Below are 7,728 nucleotides of genomic sequence, written 5' to 3'. Positions count from 1 at the left end.
GTCGTTGTATAATGCAACAATTTCACTCCTAGGCATATATCCCAGAGAAATAAAAATATATGTCCACACAAAAACTTGTACAGCAATCTTCATAGCACCATTATTCATAATGGCCAATACATGGAAAAAACCCAAATGTCCACCAACTGATGAACAGATAAACAAAATGCAGTGTGTCTCTACCACAGAATATTATTCAGCCATAGAAGTGATGAAATATTGATACACACTATGACATAAAGGAACTTTGAAAACATTGTGCTAAGAGGGAAAAAAAGCCACAAAAGACCACATATTATACAATTCTATTTGTCCAGGTTAGGCAAATCTACAGTGACAAAAAAATGGATCAATGGTTGCCTAAGGCTGGTGGCCAAGGCAGGTGGGGGAGTAGGAGGTAGTGGCTAAGGGGTGTGGATTTCTCTATAGAGTAATGAAAGTTTCTAAAAGTGACTGTGGTGATCGATGTACAGCTCTGGGAATACTCTAAAACCTACTGAATTGCAGATTTCAATAAATAAAGTGAATGGTATGTGAATTATATTTTAATAAAGCTATTATTTTAAATAATAATAATAAGGGGCTGGGCACAGGTAGTCATGCCTGCCTGTAATCCCAGCTCTTTGGGAGGCTGAGGCAGGAGGATCACTTGAGGTCAGAAGTTTGAGCCCAGTCTGAGCAACCTAGCAAGATCCCGTCTCTACGATAAAAAAATAAAAAATTACCTGGGCATGGTGGCACACGTCTGTAGTCCCAGCTAACCGGGAGACTGACATGGGAGGATTGCTTGAGCCCAGGAGTTTGAAGCTACAGTGACCCATGATCATGTCACTGTACTGCAGCCTGGGTAACAGAGCAAGACTCTGTCTCTAAGAAGGAAAGAAAAGAAAAGCAAGTTTTTACCACTTTGTGAGTGTAGCCAAGTTGGTGGAGAAATAGACAAGAATAAAAGGGCACTGAATAATGAGGGTGAGTGGCTGGTTAGGCTCAGTTGCTAGCTTATCAGCTTCTAAAAAATTCATTAGTAAAGTTACAGCTCGGGGGATAGCCATGCAGTCAAAGAATGAATGCTAAATTCATTACAAATGCTCATGGTCTTTCTTTACATGCCTCCTAGTGAAAAATTCCTAAGTGTCTGAATAGCAAGTCTGCAATGGTAGCAGCTGTTTACTAAAGACTACAGAAAAGAAATGGAGGCCGGGCATGGTGGCTCATGCCTGTAATTCCTACACTTTGGGAGGCCTAGGCAGGCAGTTCACCTGAGGTCAAGAGTTCGAGACCAGCCTGGCCAACATGGTGAAACCCTGTCTCTACTAAAAATACAAAAATTAGCTGGGTGTGGTAACACGTGGCTGTAATCCCAGCTACTTGGGAGCCTGAGGCAGGAGAACTGGTTGAGCCCAGCAGGAGGAGGTTGCGGTGAGCCAAAATCATGCCACTGCACTCCAGCCTGGGTGACAAAAGCAAGACTCTGTCAAAAAAAAAAATGGCATCTTCTTCAAGAATGACATAGTTTCATGATAAAAAAGTTCTAATTTTGTGTTTTGATTTGATTTAGCCAATATGACACCAATCTTGGATAAAGTGCAAACAATGCAATTTCATTTTCTCATTAATCAAAACCGATTTGGTGGTCTAATATCAATTCTGATCTTTTAAAAAACTGATCAGATAAAAAAAATCATGGAATGATGGAGCCAATAAGGTGTTACAATTTCTTTCAAGGAGAATTTCAAAACCCACACATATCTGAGATGATCAAGTATGAGGAACCGTATTTGATTACTATATTTAAAAATAAACTGATTATATAGCCAACAACAACTGGAAAGAGGTCTCCTCATCCACAGCCACACAAACCCGATCACACGGCTATGCGGTTGTAAGGACTGCATAGCCTAGAAGGGACTGGTCTGACTTCAGATTTCATTTCATTTGTATTTGTATTTTGAGACAGGGTCCCAGTCTGTCACCCAGGCTGGAGTGCAGTGGTATAATCATAGCTCACTACAGCCTTCACTAACTGGGCTCAAGAGATGCTCCTGCCTCAGCTGCCCCAGTACCTGGGAATACAGGCAAGTAACACCATGACACACTATTTTTTTCATTTTTGTAAAGAGAGAAGTCTTGCTATATTGCCCAAGCTGGCCTCAAACTCCTAGCTTCAAGAGATCTGCCTACCTCGGCCTCCTGAGTAACTGAGGCTATAGGTGCACACCACCATGCCCAGCTATATTTATTTTATTTTATTAAATTTCTTTTATTTTTGTAGATAGGAGGTCTTGCTATGTTGCCCAGGCTGCTCTCAAACTCACGGCCTTAAAACGTACTCCCATCTCTGCCTCTCAAGCTGTTGGAACTATAGGTGTAAGACACTGCATCTGGCCTGACTTGAGATTTCTTTAATCTTGCATCCTTTACTTAATAGGACTGAGAAAGGTAGTAGTGTTTTTTTTAATTAATAATTCAATTAGAATCAAACTCAAGCTTGACTCCCACCTTCTCTTGCAGTTCACATCCAGTCTGTCAGGAAATCCTATTGACTGACTTCAACACATATCCGGGCTCTGACCATCCCTCACCACCACCATGACCCTGGTCAGGACCACTATCATCTCCCACCTGGATGTTGCCACAGCTTGGCCCCTGTGCTTCTACCCAAATCTTCCCACAGTCTTTCTCAACTCAGCAGCCAGGGGGTGCTTTTAAATCAGGAGACAGATCATGTTGCCTCTCTGCTCAGAACCACCCCGCAGTTCCCATTTTAGTCAGAGTAAAAGCCAAGGCCCCAGCAATGGCCTCCCAGGTCTTACACGATCTGTACTGATCCCAGCCCAGCAACTCCCTGGCTCCTCCCCTACTTCTCTCCCTCTATCTGTTTGCTCCACTGGCCTCCTTCCAGAGCCTCAGACACACCAGGGAGTTTCCTCCCAATGCCTTTATCCTGTTGATTCAGCCTACAATGCTCTTCCCTCAGCACCTTGGCCAGCTCCATCACCTGCTTCAAACTTTTATTCAATTTTCACTTATGAGGCCAACCCTGACCACTCTACTTAACATTGCCATCTGTCCCCATTTTCATCATGCTCATTTTTTTCTTTCTTTTTGAAACAGGGTCTTGCTCTATTGCCCAGGATAAAGTACAGTGGTGCAGTCACAGCTCACAGCAACCTCAACCTCTCAGGCTTAAACAATCCTCCTGCCTTGGCCTCCCTAGGAGCTGAGACGCCTGGCTAATTTTTTTTCAACCTTTTTTTTTTTTTTTTTTTGAGACAGAGTCTCGCTGTCAACCAGGCTGGAGTACAGTGACACGATCTCGGTTCACTGAAACTTCCACCTCCTGGGTTCAAATGATTCTCCTGCCTCAGCCTCCCAAGTAGCTGGGACTACATAAAGGTGCCCGCTACCATGCCCAGCTAATTTTTGTTTTTTTAGTAGAGACGGGGTTTCACCACATTGTTCAGGTTGGTCTTGAACCCCTGAACTCAAGTGATCCACTGCCTTGGCCTCCCAAAGTTCTGGGATTACAGGCTGAGACACTGCATCTGGCCCCAACCACATTTTTCGAGGCTTGGAACTTTCAGCCTCACTTGCTGAATTCCAGGAGGCAAAAGGGTCTGGAGATTGACTTAACGACCAATGGCCAATGATTTTATCATGCCTCCATGAAAACCCTAAACAATACAATTTGGAGAGCTTCTGGGTTGCTGAACACAAGGAGGTGCTGGAAGGGTAGTGTGCCCAACAGAGGGCATGGAAGTGCCCCTTCCCACTTACCTTGCCCTGTGCATCTCTTTCATTGGCTGTTCCTGAGATGCAGCCTTTACATTGAGCCAGTAATAGAAAATAAACTGGCCAGATGTGGTGGCTCATGCCAATAATCCCAGCACTTTCCCAGATCTTTTTACCTTGGCCTCCAAGGTGGCTGGGACAACAGGCATGCATTAGTGTACCATCATACCTGGCTATTTTTTTTATTTTTAGTAGAAACAAGGTCTCACCATGTTTCCCAGGCTTGTTTCAAAATTCTGGGCTTAAGCAATCCTTTTGCCTCAGCATCTCAAAGTGCTGGGGTTACAGGTGTGGGCCATGGCCCAGCCTGGAACCATGCTACTTGTACAGTCTGCAGAACTGTAAGCGAAATAAACCTTTTTTCTTTATAAACTACCTAGCCTCAGGTGTTTCCTTATAGCAATGGAAAATGGACTAATATAGGAATCACACGTCAACACTTACCAGACTGTGATGAGCACAATGACAGGGACTCAAATGCTCCCAAGGGGCTTCTTGTTGCATCATAGAGAGTGAGGTGAGACATCTCAGCTGAGGCTAAAGATGAGCAAAGATGAGAGTGAAAGAGTGATGATGGGGGTAGGGAGAGGGTTTCCTCAAGGACCAGTAAAGTCCTGGAAGGAAACTGACATTCCGTGTGGCTGGAGGGTAGGTGAATTCAACTGTCATTGCAATTCAGCAACCCGCACATTTAAGTTTGTGTTTGATTTTCAATATCAGCCCTGTGGATACAAAAAATAAGGAATTGTGTTCGGGCTATCATGGAAGCTCTCTGGATCTTAGACTGTGACTTATGCTGAGAGGTAAAGACTTGAACTTTTTGTTTTTCTCTCTGTAAGTGCTCAAGTGCAGCAGTCCCCAATTTTTTTGGCACCAGGGACTGGTTTTGTGGAAGACAATTTTTCCACAGACTGGGGGCAGCAGGTCAGTTTTGGAATATTTCAAGTAAATTACATTTATTGTGTACGTTATTTCTATTATTATTACATTGTAGTATATAATGAAATAATTATGTAACCCACCATAATGTAGAATCAGTGGGAGTCCCGAGCTTGTTTTTCTGCAGCTAGACGGTCCCATCTGGGGGTGATGTGAGACAGTCATAGATTATCAGGCATTAGATTCTCATAAGAACAGAGCAAGGTAGATCCCTCACATGCACAGTTCACAATAGGATTCATGCTCCTATGAGAATTTAAAGCTGCCGCTGATCTGACAGGAGCCCGAGATCAGGCAGTAATGTGCGGAGTGGCTGTAAATACAGATGAAGCTTCACTCACCCACCCGCTGCTCACCTCCTGCTGTGTGACCCAATACAGGCCTGTGACCCAGGGATTAGGGGCCCCTGCTCAAGTGCATCCAAAAGGACCCTTCCCATACCAGTCTTCATAGTGGTCAAGTGCAGCAACTACTTAGCTCCCAAGGTATGTGCCTCAGCTGGCAATTCATCACAATCAACAGTAAGTGGTAGCTTGAGTCATTGTGAGGTCACTTCCTGGAAATGACCAGCATCCCATATCCCATTGGCAAGGAGCTCAGCACTGCCCCTTGGATAACCAAACCTACGCCCAAATCCCATCTGTGTGGGTCTATCTCCTGGTACCCTTCCTAGCATCAATTCTTTATTTGTAGGAGTCCAATCAGGAGACACAAACCACTCAAAAATTTAAAGTGGTAAAATTCAAAACAAAAAAGTATTAATTATAACAAGGCAACAGCATAATGAGAGATTGGCTACCAAAAAGCAAAGAGAAGGCTAGAGAACATAGGAGGCCAGGTATTGTACCTCCTGCTTATAATTCCAGCAATTTCAGAAGCCAAGGCAGGAGGATTGCTTGAGGCCAGGAGTTTGAGACCAGCCTGGGAAGCACAGTGAGGCCCTGTCTTTAAAAAAAAAAAAAAAAAAAAAGAGAGAAACAAAAACAAAAACCTCCATCTCAAAAACAAATAATAAAAATAAATAAACAAATAAAATAAAAAATAAAAAATTTAGCTTTGCATGCTGTTGTACGTCTATAGTCCCAGCTCCTTGAGAAGCTGAGGTGGGAGTATTACTTGATCCCAGGAGTTTGACGCTACAGCGAGCCATGATCACACCACTGCACTGCAGCCTGAGTAACAGGGCAAGACCCTGTCTCTACAAAGGAAAGAAAAGAAATGCAAGTCTTTATCACTTTGTGAGAGTAATAAAGTTTGAGGAGAAACAGAGAAGAACAAAAGAGCACTGAATGGTGAGGGTGGGTGTCTGGTTAGGCTCAGTTACCAGCTAAGTGGCTTCTGAAAAATTCTTTAATAAAATCATAGATCTGGGGGTCAGTCATGCAGTCAAATGACGAATGCTAAATCCATTACAAATGCCCATTGTCTTTCTTCACATGCCTTCTAGTAAAAAATTCCTAAGTGCCTAAATAGCAAGTGGTCTGAAATGATAGCAGTTGTTTATTAAAGAAATATCTCGGCCAGGTGCAGTGGCTCATGCCTGTAATCCCAGCACTTTGGGAGACCGAGGCGGGCAGATCACCTGAGGTCAGGAGTTGGAGAACAGCCTGGCCAACATGGTGAAACCCCCGTCTCTACTCAAAATACAAAAACTTAGCTGGGTATGGTGGTGGGCACCTTAATCCCAGCTACTCGAGAGGCTGAGGCAGGAGAATCACTTGAACCTGGGAGGCGGAGGTTGTAGTGAGCTGAGATCACACCACTGCACTCCAGCCCGGGTAACAAGAGCAAAACTCCATCTCAGAAAGAAAAAAAAAAATCTCAATTTTTAAAAACTATGAGTCAAATATTATTTTCCTCCTCCCATTTTACAGGTGTGCAACCTAAACAACAGAGAATTTAAGTAATTTTCCTAAGTGGCAGAGCACAGATTTAAATCCTATCACTTTGGCCTCAGAATTTGTGCTTTATATTATTTTACTATTTTAAAATTCATCTTTTTTAAAACCAAGAGACTTATGCAAAATTGTGCTAGGATTCAAAAAAAGCCTCTTGCTTTTCCTGATCATGGGTGCAGGCAGGGCTCATGCTGCATTTTCTTTACTTATTTATGTCCTGCTTGGATGGAGACATGATGACAGGAGCTCCCTCCATCACCGTGCACCAGAAAGAAAAGTGAAGAGAAGCACAGGGAAGCCAATCTTACTATGTTTGAGCAACTGAACCAATGTCAGCCTGAGCCTACCAGCACAATTACTTTTATGTGAGAAAAACAGGCATCTCCCTATTTGGAAAATCACAGCTGACTGCAGTAGTAAACAATACACAAGTTATTCCTGGTAACACTATTCCTACAGCCCTAATCTCTCTCTCAAAAAAAAAAAAAAAGATCCTAATGCAGTTATTTCCTTTTGCATTCATGAGGAGATGGAAGAAATACCCATATTTGATGGTTGGCTGGGAACTGTCTTTGGCACTGTATGAAGTACTTTAATATTGTAAACATGAAAAGATGAGAATCCTGGAGACCCCATGGGCATGGAGAAAAGGAAGTACATTAGAGGGTGTTGTAGGAAATATTTTCATTCCAGGCACTGCTGTTTAAACTACCCCTAGACTTTCTTTCCTTAAAAGAACAGAAAAAACAAAGAGGACAAAAGATCAAGAAACATTCCACATGCCCCTCTCCATTCTTATTTGTTGTAATAAAGGAAAAGCATTTTGGAGATTTGCTTGAGTGCAGTTTATGATGTGATCCAAGTTATTTATTTTCTGCTAATGATTTTCAAAATTTGAATTAAAAACTTTCAGAAATTTAGCTTTATCAAAGGCAGCTGTTCACATGTAAAACTAGTTTGGTTAACTTCATCTGTATAAACACATAGCTAGTGAATTGGCAGAACTATTAAACTCAAGAATCAACAGAAACATGCCAATGACTGGCCCTTACCTTCCACAGCGACCTCAATTTCAGGAAGATTTTCATTACTCTCAGGC

At 42.7% G+C, this 7,728-nt stretch overlaps 1 pseudogene; it reads right to left on the bottom strand.

Annotated features, from left to right (window-relative positions):
* Positions 1-4,872, bottom strand: part of LOC129523894 (putative uncharacterized protein FLJ44672) — a 29,508-nt pseudogene extending 24,636 nt beyond the window's left edge.
* Between the last annotated feature and the right edge of the window lie 2,856 nt (positions 4,873-7,728).

This window comes from Gorilla gorilla, chromosome 6 (genome assembly GCF_029281585.2).
Source record: "Gorilla gorilla gorilla isolate KB3781 chromosome 6, NHGRI_mGorGor1-v2.1_pri, whole genome shotgun sequence".
In the NCBI taxonomy this organism is placed as follows: Eukaryota; Metazoa; Chordata; class Mammalia; order Primates; family Hominidae; genus Gorilla; species Gorilla gorilla.
Note: the sequence above shows the minus strand (reverse complement) of the source record. Positions and strands in the feature narration are given on the sequence as shown.